The sequence below is a fragment of the Prionailurus bengalensis genome, chromosome E2, assembly GCF_016509475.1.
Source record: "Prionailurus bengalensis isolate Pbe53 chromosome E2, Fcat_Pben_1.1_paternal_pri, whole genome shotgun sequence".
NCBI classification, from domain to species: Eukaryota; Metazoa; Chordata; class Mammalia; order Carnivora; family Felidae; genus Prionailurus; species Prionailurus bengalensis.
Genome location: NC_057352.1, coordinates 44,460,231 through 44,473,673, shown reverse-complemented (window position 1 = coordinate 44,473,673; position 13,443 = coordinate 44,460,231). Strand labels below are relative to the sequence as shown.

General features: G+C 41.1%; 1 pseudogene; it reads left to right on the top strand.

The window, feature by feature from the left end:
- The first annotated feature begins 12,561 nt into the window (after positions 1 to 12,561).
- On the top strand, positions 12,562 to 13,110 carry LOC122495146 (annotated as a pseudogene).
- The last annotated feature ends 333 nt before the right edge of the window (positions 13,111 to 13,443 follow it).

Below are 13,443 nucleotides of genomic sequence, written 5' to 3'. Positions count from 1 at the left end.
AGATGTGGTCAGAGATATGTCCATTGAATTTGGCTGCTCGAGTTTGTTGGGAGCATAGTTTTAGCAAGAAATCAACCCAGTAACAATACTGGATTAGACAGAAGAGTAAATTAGAGGTGAGGAAAAATGTATGGAGAATTCTTTTCAAGTTTCCTTCAACAGAGAATGTAGCTGCAGGTGTGTATGTGCAGCCAAGTGACAGGTTGTTTTTCTAGCTCAAATTTACTAGAACCATGTTCTCCAAACTTCAGTCATTGAAGAATAGTCTTTGGGGGTGCCTGGGTGTCTCAGTCACTTGAGCATCTGACTTAATTTTGGCTCAGGTTACCATCCCAGGGTCATGAATTCAAGCTCCACATCGGGCTCCACACTCAGCGTTGATTCTCTCTCTCTCTCCCTCTGCCCCTCTCCCCCGACTCATGCTCGCTCTCTTTCTAAAATTAGAAAAAAAAAATTTAAAAATTGTTAAAAAAAAAGAAAAGGAATCATTTTTGTTTTTGCCCCATCCATATCCCAGGGGTACTCTATATGTAAACTTAGTATTAAAATCAACTCACTTTTAATTTAAATTTGCTGGAAATATTTACTTAAAAAAAAAAAGCAACATTACTCCATCAAATGGGAAACCAACACCACTTGCCATAAATAGCAAATCAGTTCAATAAAAATAAAACAATGTCACTAGGTTCCAGCTGGAGATTATTGCCTGCTGGGGGCCGAGCCTAGGATCAGCTCTGTTTAAAAAGGGAAATCACTAAGTGTTAGATGTTGAAGACATACGGACATCAAAGTGAAACTTTCTCCTTCAAGGACTGAAAGAGAATTAAAAGGAATTTTGGAGGGGCGGGGGGTGGCCTATGTGATTTAAAACCACCTAATAGTAGGCGTACACTCTGAGAAATACTTCTTAGAACATTTTATTTTATTGAGAAATAACTTACACTTAGTTGAGTGTGCAAATCTTAAATGTGAAGCTTGAATAATTTTTACAAATGTATATACCAGTGTAACCAGCACCCAGCTCAAGCTCTACAATTTCCCAGCAAGCAGGCCAGTGCCAACCTCGAAACATAACAGACAAGGTGTGTGTCTTCATGGGATTTACAGTTTGCTCCCCATGATATCCCTAGCACCTAGCACAGTGCTAGTACATACTAGGTGCTCTCTCTCTTTCTTCCTTTTTGGCTTATCTATGTTTGTTTGTTTGTTTGTTTGTTTTTTCCTATTTTCTACAGAGAGCGTGTGTTATTTGTGAGTTAAATACCAGTCTTATCCAGGACACCTGGCTGGCTCATTTGGTTGAGTGTGCAACTCTTGATCTTGGGGTTGTAAGTTCAAGCCTGATGTTGGGTGCAGAAATTATTTAAAAATAAAATCCTAAAAGCACAAAAACAACCAGTCGTATCCAAACTCCAATTTTCCAGAGTGTCTAATCGAGAACTTATCAAGGAAAACCAAAAAGAACAACATCAGGATCTCCCTGTGGATATAAAACCCTGGACTGAGAAGAGAGAAGTGTCCAAACAGCAGAATCCAGGAGCAGGTCTCCTGATTCCAAGCCTCTCCCTCACCTACTAATCTGTATTTTATAGCCCTCTGCAGCGGTCTTTGCTCTCACACCCTCACACACAGTAGTTAAGGACACCAGAACCCATTTGTGTGCCCTCCTCATTAAAACAGGGACAGCAAGACAAAACATCACCAACAAGTCTTTAAAAATTTAAAGAGCCTGATAAAGTCCTTCATTTGGCATCTGCCACGGAAGGAAATCGCCTCTGGCGTGTGTGTCTGTTGTGTTCCCCCTTTCCCAGACATCTTTTGTACAAACACCCCTCCCTAAGGTTTACCTGCAGCTGATTGTAGGAGGGTGTCAGGACCCCTTGCAGTGGAGGATGGGGAAAGCCCTTATTTTCAGACAGTGAAGCTAATGAGTTGATACTCTTCAAGCACGTTGAGGATCAAAGCGTGAGATCTGAAACTTCGGCAATAATACAGCCACCTGCGGGCATGGGTGGGCCCAAGCTGGAGGACCCTGGAGAGCAGTACCAGGTGCCGTGCACACTGGCTGAGCCTGCCTGTGACAAGACAGGTGTTAGGACTGACTGGAGAAGGCCAGGTCCCCAAGCTGCATGCAGGAAGAAAGAATTCAGAACAATTGTAATTAAACTAGTTACAGGAATTTGGGGGGTTGGAGAGGGGTGGAAGTAAAGGACAAGGAAGAAAAAAAACATTCCCACCAAACCAAATGAACAAATGTTAGAGTTTTAGCTTTAGTTTGCTTCCAAAATGATGCAACCAGTGTCCTTTGTGTCCAAAATGTGCAACCAGAATATCGTGATTAAGGTAAAAATACTTAATTTCTACTTAGAAATTCATTCCCATCTTTACCTCCAAAGATGCAAACACTCTGAAATGGTTTATGTGCTCCTCCCTGAATCTAAAAAATACTTTTACATAATTGTAATAGCCCGACAACTTACTTTTCCCAATAAGTCACATATTTGTAAGAATTGTCCAAGTTGATATATATGAATTTACTCCTTTATCACCTCCAGCACATACATGGACCACATATTATTGGTGGCCATGTAATACCAATAGCCAACACTTAATAGCATTCCTCTCTCCCAGAAACGTTTCCAAGTCCTCTCTGCATATTAACCCCTTTAATTCTCACAAGGACCTAAGAGGGCATAGACATAAATCAAATTTCTCATCATCACACAGCTGGTAAGTTGTCAGGGTATGATTTGGGGCCCAAGTCTGGAGCCAAAATTAGGCTCTTAACCACTACATCATCCAGCTGGCACTTGGGTTGCTTCCCAAGTTTTGATCTTTCAGGCAAGTTGTCACAGTATTGTATCAATTAGCTATTGCTGGGTAACAAACCATCCCCAAAATGTAGTGGCTTAAAACAATAATAGTTTGCTATTTCTCATGATTCTGGGGGATGACAAGATTCTTCTGATCTCACCTGGACTCACTTAGTGGCTGCAGTTAACTGAAACAAGCTGTGGTTAACTGGCAGCTTGACTGATTGGCTTATGGTGGCGTCAGTGACATGTCTGGAGCCTCAGCTGGGATTTCTGGCTGTCTCTTTCCAGCTGGACTTCTTCAGAAAATGGTGGCAGCAGAGTGACAGCAGAAGCTGCAAGGTCTCAGCAATATTGGTTTAGGAAAGTCACAGGGGTGCCTGGGTGGCTCAGTCAGCTGAGCGCCCACCTTCAGGTCAGGTCATGATCTCACTGTTCCCAAGTTCGGGCCCCTCATCAGGCTTTGTGCTGACAGCTCAAAGCCTGGAGCTTGTTTCAGATTCTCTCTCTCTCTCTCTCTCTCTCTCTCTCTCTCTCTCTCTCTGCCCCTCCTCTGCTTGCACTCTGTTTCTCTCTCTCAAAAATAAATAAACATTAAAAGAAGAAAGAAAGGAAGAAAGAAAGAGAAAGAGAAAGAAAGTCAAAAGACCAGCTCAGATTCAAAAAGTGGGAAAATAGACCCACCTTTGATGGGAGGGAAAGCAAAGAATTTGTGGTCACCTTGAATCTACTAAAGTAAACATCCTTATATATACCCCTGGTGTATGGGGAGTGTGTGTGTCTCTAAAGTGTACCAAGAACTAGAATTTCTGGAACTGGATTTTCTAACTTCATAGTTGTTTTTATTGAGATATGATTCACATACCATAAAACTCACCATTTTAAACTGGTGAATTCAAGAGTTTTTAGGCTATACAACCATCACTGTTATCTAATTCTGGAACATTTTTATTAACCCCAAAATAAATTCCTAACTCATTGGTAGGAAATTTCCATTCCCCTCCTCCTCAGCCTTTGGAAAGCACCTTTAGATTTAACTATTCTGGACATTTCATATAAATGGAATCATGCAATATATGGTCTCATATCCGGCTTCTTAAACTTAGCATAATGTTCTCAAGGTTCATCTGCATTGTAGCATGAATCAGTACTTCATTCCTTTCTACAGCTGAATACTAGTCCATTTACTGACTAACCACATTTTGTTGATCCATTCACCAGTTGATGGACATCCACATTGTTTCTGCTTCTGAATAATGCTTCTATGAACATTCATGCACAAGCTTTTGTACAAAAACACATTTGCAATTCTCTTGGATATATATCTCAGAGTAGAACTGTTGGGTTGTGTGGTAACTCTATGTATAACTTTTTGGGGAACTGCCAAACTGTTTCCATAGTGGCTGTCCCATTTTACATTTCTCCCAGCAATTCATGAAGTTTCTGATTTCCCTCCATGTCTTTGCCAACATTTGTTATTTTTCATTAAAAAAAAATTATAGCTACGGGTCACCTGGCTGGCTCAACCTCACGACCCCAAAATCAAGAGTCATATGTTCTTCTGACTGAGCCAGCCAGACACCTTCAATCCTTTGTCCATTTTTATTTTTAAAAAAGTTTTTAACATTTATTTTTTTAATGATTTTTTTAATGTTTATTTATTTTCGAGAGAGAGAGAGAGACAGAGTATTAACAGGAGAGGTGCAGAGAAAGAGAGAGGAAGACACAGAATCCGAAATGGGCTCCAGGCTCTGAGCTGTTGGCCCAGAGCCTGATGTGGGGCTGGAACTCATGAGCAGTGAAATCATGACCTGAACTGAAGTCACACACTTAACTGACTAAGCCACCCAGACGCCCTGTCATTTATGTATTTTTGAGAGAGAGAGAGACATAGTGCAAGCAGTGGAGGGGCAGAGAGAGAGAGAGGGAGACACAGAATCCGAAGTAAGCTTCAGGCTCTGAGTTGTCAGCACAGAGCCCGACGTGAGGCTTGAACGCATGAACCGTGAGATCATGACCTGCGCCAAGTCAAACGCTTAACCAACTGAGCCACTGAGGCACCTCTCCTTTGTCCATTTTTAAAATGGGTTGTCTTTTTATTGTTGAATTGTAAGAGTTCTTTATATATTCGTTAATAGACCCTAATCAAATATATGATGTCCAAATATTTTTTCCCATTCTCTGGGTTGTCTTTTCACTTTCTCAGTAGTGTCCTTTAAAAAACACAAGTTTTGGGATATGTGGGTAGCTCAGTTGGTTGAGCGTCCGACTTCGGCTCAGGTCATGATCTCACCGTTGGTGAGTTCAAGCCCCGCGTCAGGCTTTGTGCATACAGCTCAGAGTCTGGAGCCTGTTTCAGATTCTGTGTCTCCCTCTCTCTCTCTGCTCCTCCCCTGCTCATGTTCTGTCTCTCTCTTTCTCAAAAATAAATAAACCTTAAAAAAAATTAAAAGAAAAAACCACACAAGTTTTGGGGCACCTGGGTGCTCAGTCAGTTGAGCATCCAATTCTTGATATTTGCTCAGATCACGATCTCGGGATTGTGGGGTCGAGCCCTGCATCAGGCTCAGGGCTGAGCATGGGGCTTCCTTGGGATTCTCACTCTGTGCCCCTCCCCCACATGTGCTCTCTTTCTCTCAAAATAAATACATAAACATTAAAAAAAAAAAATAAAACACACAAGTATTTGTTTCGATTTATCTATTTTTTCTTTGCTTGCTTGTGCTTTTAGTGTCATATCTAAGAAATCATTGTCTAATCCCAGGTTATGAAAATTTGTACTTATGTTTTCTTCTAAAAGTTTTACAGTTTTAAACAGTTTTACAGTTTAGCTCTTACATGTACGTCTTTAATCCATTTCTAGTTCATTCTTATATATGGTATAAGGTAAGAGTCCAGCTTCATTCCTTTGGATATCCACTACCATTTGCTGAAAAGACAATATTCTTTCCCTGTTGGGTAGTTTGGAGATCATTGTTGAAAATCAGCTGGCTACTATTACAATATCAAATAGTAAGAATAATACCCAGCATCCTTGCCTTGTTCCTAGTCTGGGAATAGTTTTATTGTTTCACCATTATGTATGTTGTTTGATACGTATGTGTCAGGAACAGGACTTTCTCTTTAACTCTGGTTTACTAAAGTTTAATCATAAATGAATATTGAATTTTATTACCTACTTTTTCCTGCAGTTATTGAGATGATCACATTTTTCTCCTTTAACCATACAGTGAGGTGCATGTATTACATTACACAAATTTTCTGTTGTTGAAATGCCTCTGCATTCCTGGGGTAACCAATTGCAATTATTTCCTATTCTGAGTTTCTTTTATAGCTCCCTGTCTCAGCTCATGCTTTGAGGGTCCATGTTGTTTCATGTTCTGGATCTGCATCAAAAGCTCCAGTTTCTTAGTTGGAATGTTCTCCTAGAAGCTTCCGGAAGCTCAGGTTTGCTCGTTAGTGATGTGGTGGAGGTGGCCAAGAGGCTCTAGGGCAGAGCCCAGCGCTTTAGGCTGTGTGCGTATTTGCCACAGAGGAGCCAGATAAAAGCCAGGTGCCGAGCAGGTAGCAGCCTTCCAAAGTCACTACTTTGGTCTTTAAGCAACAGAATTTAAATTCTCTGTCCTTGTCTGTAAAGTTTATTCTGTCTCGTAAACATTTTTATGGTGAAAAGCAGAACTTTGATCATTTTATGTTTTGTGCACTTCCTAAACGACGGGCAGTATGCTCAGTCATTTACACACATTATTAATAATGATGCTAGCTACCACTAACTGGTCCTTCACCCAGTTGTAAGCACTGTGCTAACTGTTCTACAGTAGTGTTTCCTTTAATCCCCGTAACCTCCCTGTGGAGCAGGTATTATCATCTCTCATTTACACATGAGGAAACTGAGGCTGAGAGAGGTTAACTTGCCAGTGGTCATCAGACAGAGAGCCATGGTTCAAAATTAGGTTTGTGTCATCGCAGAGTCTGTGCCCTTAGCCGCTGCTATATGTGCTATGTGTAATCAGCTCTGTCAGCCCGAGCTCCCATGATCGGTGTTAAGTACCAACAGCTCCGTGTGACCAGAGCGTGACCAGGCATCGCCAAGTGTGATTGGCTGGAATCGTTTGCGGTCGGCTTGGTCTCAATGTCAGGATGTGACCCACGCTCACATGAGGTGTTCTGCAGTAATGGCCCCCTTAGGGAAATTGTGCTGTGTGCTTTTCTTTCAAGCTTTTAAGAAATAACAGTCTTATTTGTGATGTAACTAACCTACCATACAGTTCCCCAATTGAAAGTGCAGGATTTTTTGTACATTCACAGACTTGAACAGCCATCACCATAATCAATCTTAGACTATTTTCATCACCCCTAAAAAGAAGCTCTCTGCCCCTTAGTAGTCCTCATTTCCTCCCAGACTCCTCACCACCAATCTGCTTCCTGTCTCGACAGCCTCGCCTTTTCTGGATATTTCATCTAAATGGAATTGTACAATATGTGGTCTTTACTGACCGGTTTCTTTCACATTAAATAATGTTTTCAAAGATATGGTATATGTTTGTAGCATATACCAGTATTTTATTTCTTTTTATTTTCAAGTAACATTCCAATGTATGGATATACCCCATTTTCTTTTTCCATTCATCATTTGGTAGACATTAGGGTTGTTTCTACTTGTCGACTATTAATAATAATGCTGCTATGAATATTTATACACAGGTTCTAATGTGGGCGTATGTTTTGTGGGGTTTTTAATTTTATTTTTTAAGTAGGCTTCACAGCCAGCACAGAGCCCAAAGAGGAGCGTGAATTCACAATCCTAAGGTCGAGACCTGAGCTGAGATCGAGAGTCAGATGCTTAATGAACTGAACCACGCAGGCGCCCTGTGCACTTCTCACTTTCTAATGTAATATAATTTACCTTTTCTTATGATCATCGTTCTCGCATCCTCTTACTCTGCCGTCCCCACCCTTGCCAAATCAGCACAAGGAGGGCTGAGATTTTTGAGTAATTTTTTCCAAAGTCTGGAACAGGCCTGGCACTGTTAGATGTTTAACAGATACTTGTTGAATGAATGATCCAGCTGCTAGATTAGATCAGCCCGTCCCAAGCTGCTCTCTTTCCTCCTTTTCTCTCTCCTGATACAAACACATCTTAGGGACACTCTTAGGTTCTTTGCTTTCTGCTCCCCACTTTCACACCAGCTAATTTCCCACCAAGAGGTAATGCCTGAAACTTCCTTTCAATGAAGCTGCACTTTGGGTTAACGTTTTCTTTTAAGCTTATTATTTTGAGAGAGACAGAGAGACAGCACAAGGGAGGGGCAGAGAGAAAGGGAGAGAGAGAGAGGGAGAGAGGGAGAATCCCAACCAGGCTCCATGCTGCCAGAGCAGAGCCCCACATGGGGCTTGAACCCATGAACTGTGAGATCATGACCTGAGCCAAAATCAAGATTCATTGGCTTAACTGACTGAGCCACCCAGGCACCGCTGGGGAGGCCCACCCTCCCTCGTCCTTCCCTTCCCCTTCCCCTTCTTCCCCTTCCCCTTCCCCTTCCCCTTTCCCTTCCCTTTCCTTCCCTTTCCTTTCCTTTCCTTTTCAGACTGGGAGCCTGACTGGCTCAGGCCAGCCTGAGAGTTACTGTCCCAACTCTCTTGGATCTGTTGTCCACTCTAAGTTCAGTCAGCCCTGGCCCAAGCGGTGAGTGATGAGACACAACACAGCAGCAGAGGTAGTGGGCTGAGATCCTCTCAGAACTGCATGTGGCTGAAAAGACAAGGAGCAGCTTCACTGGCTCCCCCAAGAAGCACAAATGCCAGATAAGAAAGCAGGGCAGCGGCTGTGCTCAGGATGTCCCCTGGCAATGCTGAGGTGGATCTCAGTTCTCCATGCTGCCTGCTGGCTGTCCTAGCCAAGGGACAGCAATAAACCATCAATCCTGCAGGGTCATCTCTGCTGTCCAAAAAAAGCCTAACTAATACACTCTCCTCTCACAAACCAGTGCTGGGGGATTTGCTGAGACCTTTTCCTCTCAATTCATAGAAATTTCAAGAAAGAGAAATTTTGTCAAAAAGAAATTTTGTCAAAATAGGTCAGCTCCAACCACAATGCTGCTAAAGCCCCTGACTGATTATGGTGAAGACAGTAAGAGGGGAAAATAAGAGCAATGAAAAGGAGTCTCCTAGACTCTGTAAATTTAGGGAGGACTGAAGGTAATTTTATTTTATTTTTAGAAAGTACTATGATAAAAAATAAATATACAACTCCAGTTGACTCCAGCAATCCATGTGGGAGAAGGGAAAAATTCAACTCCAGTCCACCCTAGCCATCATATCCCAACTACAGGGGGGAACAACTGAGAAGCACATGTGAAGTTCACAGTCCAGAGGCACAGGCTCACAAAGAGTCTGAGACCTAATCATAGGACTATAGAACACTTCTTCTCTCAGCAACACCTTACCACTGTATTACTTAGCCTATTTGCAGAAGTTCCTTTTACATAGTGCATCATGTCTGGCTATAGAAAAAAAAAATCACAAGACATACTAAAAGGCAAAAAACACAGTTTAAAGAGACAGAACAAGCATCAAAACCAGACTCAGAAATGGCAGGGACACTGGAAGTATCAGATTAGGAATTTGCCACAACTGTAATTAAAATGCTAACAGCTCTGGGGTGCCTGGGTGGGTGGCTCAGTTGATTAGGCGTCTGACTTCAACTCAGGTCATGATCTCTGAGTTTGTGAGTTCGAGCCCTGTGTCGCGCTCTGTGCTGACAACTCAGAGCCTGGAACCTGCTTCAGATTCTGTGTCTCCCTCTCGCTCTCTGCCCCTCCCCCACTCAAGCTCTGTCTCTCTCTCTCAAAAATAAATAAACATAAAAAAAAAATTTAATGCTAACAGCTCTAATGGATAAAGTAGACAACATACAAGAAGAGATGGGTAACCTACACGGAGAGTTAGAAATTCTAAGAAAGAACCCAAAGAAATGTTAGAGATTAAAAAAAAAAAAAACTGTAACAGAAATGAAGAAATGAAGAATACCTTTAATGGCTTATTAGTAGATTGGACACAGCTGAGGAAAGAATCTCTGAGCTTGAAGATATTTCAGGAGTAACTTCCAAAACTAAAAAGAAAACGGAAAAAGAGTGGGAAAAAAACCATAATATCCAAGAACTGTTGGACAACTACAAAAGGTGTTACAGACATGTAAATGGGAATTCCAGGAAGAGAAGAAGGAACAAAAGAAATCTTTGAAACAATAATGCCTGAGAATTTCCCCAAAATTAATGTCAGACACCAAACCACAGAACTAGGAAGCTGAGAGAACACCACATGGAATAAATGCCCCCGAAAAGCTATATCAAGGAATATCATCTTAAAACTATAGAAAGTCAAAGATAAAGAATAAAAAAGTAGAGGGGCACCTGGGTGGCTCAATCGGTTGGGCAGCCAACTTTGGCTCAGGTCATGATCTCATGGTCTGTGAGTTCGAGCCCCTTGTCGGGCTCTGTGCTGACAGCTCAGAGCCTGGAGCCTGTTTCAGATTCTGTGTCTCCCTCTCTCTGACCCTCCCCGATTCATACTCTGTCTCTCTCTGTCTCAAAAATAAATAAATGTTAAAAAAAAAAACTTAAAAAAAAGAAGAATAAAAAAGTAGAAAGTAAGAAGATAAATCCTGAAAGAAGACAGAGGAAAATATACCTTACTTATGGAGGATCAAAATTAGGAACTAAATTCACTTTCTCCTCAGAAACCATTCAAACAAGAAGAGAGTGGAGTGAAATACTTACAGTGTAGAGAGAAAAACTCCACCAACTTACAATTCTGTACCCTGTGAAATTATCATTCAAAATGAAGGAGAAATAGGGGCTCCTGAGTGGCTCAGTCAATGGAGTGTCCAACTTGGGCTCAGGTCATGATCTCCTGGTTGTTGTCAGTGCAGAGGCCGCTTCTGATCCTCTGTTCCCCTCTCTCTGACCCTCCCCTGCTCGTGCTGTCTCTCAAAAATAAAAAAAGTAAAGGAGAAATAAAGTTTTTCTCAGACAAACAAAAATTGAGAATTTGCTGCCAGTAGACCCGTTTTGCAAGGAATTTTCCTTTAGAGATAAGGAAACATATAGGTCAGAAGACCAAATCTACATAAAGAAAGAAAGAGCATTGGGGCACCTGGATGGCTCAGTCAGTTAAGTGTCAGACTCTTGATTTCGTCTTAGGTCATGATTTCATGGTTCATGAGATTGAGCCCCACATTGGGCTCTGCACTAACTGTGTGGAGGCTGCTTGGGATTCTCTCTCTCTCTCTCTCTCTCTCTCTCTCTCAAAATCAATATACACTTTTAAAACAAGGACATCAAAGGAGGAATACAAACTTTTCTTTTTCTTATTCTTTTTTAAATGTTTACTTATTTATTGAGAGAGGGAGAGAGAGAGAGCAAGGGAGGGGCAGAGAGAGAGAGAGAGAGAGAGAGAGAGAATCCCAAGCAGCCTCCACACAGTCAGTGCAGAGCCCAATGTGGGGTTCAATCTCATGAACTGTGAGATTATGACCTGTGCTGAAATCAAGAGTTGATGCTTAACTGACTGAGCCACCAAGGAGTCCCTCTTTTTCTTACTCTTAATTGATCTACAGATAAGTTTGTTCAAAATAATAAATAGCCACAATGTATTTGATTATGTATATATATGCTTATCTATATGTCAAATAAATGACATCAGTGATACAAAGGACAAGAGGGAGAATCAAGATTATTTTGTTATTATAAGGTACTCACACAACCTGTAAAGCAGTCTGGTGTTATTTGAAGGTAGACTTGGATTAGGTATAAATGTGTATGGCAAACTTAAGGCAATTACAAAAAAAAGTAAAAAAAAAGAAAAGAACAAGAAGTAAACTAATATGCTAAGAAAGGAAAGAAAACGGAATTATAAAATGCTCAATAAAAACCACAAAAGCAGAAAAAGAGCAGGAGACAAAAATAAGAACAAAGAACAAGGAGCACCTAGGTGGCTCAGTCAGTTAAGCATCTGACTCTTGATTTTGGCTTAGGTCATGATTCCATGGTTCATGAGTTGGAGCTCGGTGTTGGGCTCCATGTTGACAGTGTGGAGCCTGCTTGGAATTCTCTCTCTCTCTCTCTCTCTCTCTCTCTCTCTGCCCCTCCCCCACTTGTTCTCTCTCTCAAAATAAATAAACATTAAAAAAAAAGAACAAGGAGAGCAAATAGAAAACAGTTGCAAATATGGCAGATATTATTCCAACTATATCGATAATCACTTTGAACATCAATGGTCTAAATGCACCAATTAAAAGATACATTGTCAGAGAAGATCAAACCCAACTATATGTCATTTATGAAAAACCCTCCCTTTAAATATAAAGACACATATAGATTAAAAGTAAATGGATGGAGAAAGGTATACCATTCTAACACTAATTAAAAGAAAGCAAGAGTAACTATATTAACTTTAGATACAACAGGGGTGCCTGGGTGGCTCAGTTTGTTGAGCGACTGACTTCAGCTCAGGTCCCAATCTCACGGTTTATGAGTTCGAGCCCCGCATCGGGCTCTGTGCTGACAGCTCAGAGCCTGGAGCCTACTTCGGATTCTGTGTCTCCCTCTCTCTCTACCCCTCCCCTACCCATGCTCTGTCTCTCTCTATCTCAGAAATAAATAAACACTTTAAAAAAATGTTAAAAAAAAAAAACTTTAGACCCAACGAACTTCAGAGCAAAAAAAGTCTTCAGGGTTAAAGAGGGGCACTGAATAATGATAAACGGGTCAATTCTCCAAGAAAATATAACAATTCTTATCATATATATGTCTAACAACAGAGATTCAAAATCTGTGAGGCAATGACTGATAGAATTTCAGGGAGAAACAGATGAATCCAGTATTATGGTTGAAGATCTCAGGACTCCTCTATCAGAAATGGATAGTCCTCTCTGGGCTCAGATCTAGTTTGCAGCAACATGGCTAAATGTACCAAGAAGGATGGAATTGTCAGTAAATATGGGACCCATTATGATGCCTCCCTCAGGAAAATGGTGAAGAAGATGGAAATACGCCAGCACGCCAAGTACACTTGCTCCTTCTGTGGCAAAACCAAGATGAAAAGATGAGCTATGGAAATCTGACATTGTGGTTCTTGCATGAAAACTATAGCTGTGGTGCCTGGACCTACAACACCACTACAACAGCACTTCTGCTGTCACAGTAAAGTCAGCCATCAGGAGACTGAAGGAGTTTTAAGACCAATAGAAACTCCACCATTTGAAATATTGCTAGCCTATAATAAATGGGTTTATATAACAACAACAACAAAAATAAATGGATAGACCCAGCAGTCAGAAAATCAGTCAGTACACAGTTGAACTCAACATCACCATCAATCAACTGATATAATGGACATCTATAGACTACTTCATCCAACAACAGCAGAATACACATTCTTCTCAAGCTCACATGGAACATTCACCAACATGGGCCACATTCTGGGCCATAAAATACACCTTAACAAATTTAAAAACATAGAAACCATACTATGTCTGCTATCAGACCACATGGAATTAAAAAAAAAACAGAGAGATAGGTGGAAAATCCCCCAAAACTTAGAGATTAAACAATATACTTCTAGAAGAGTC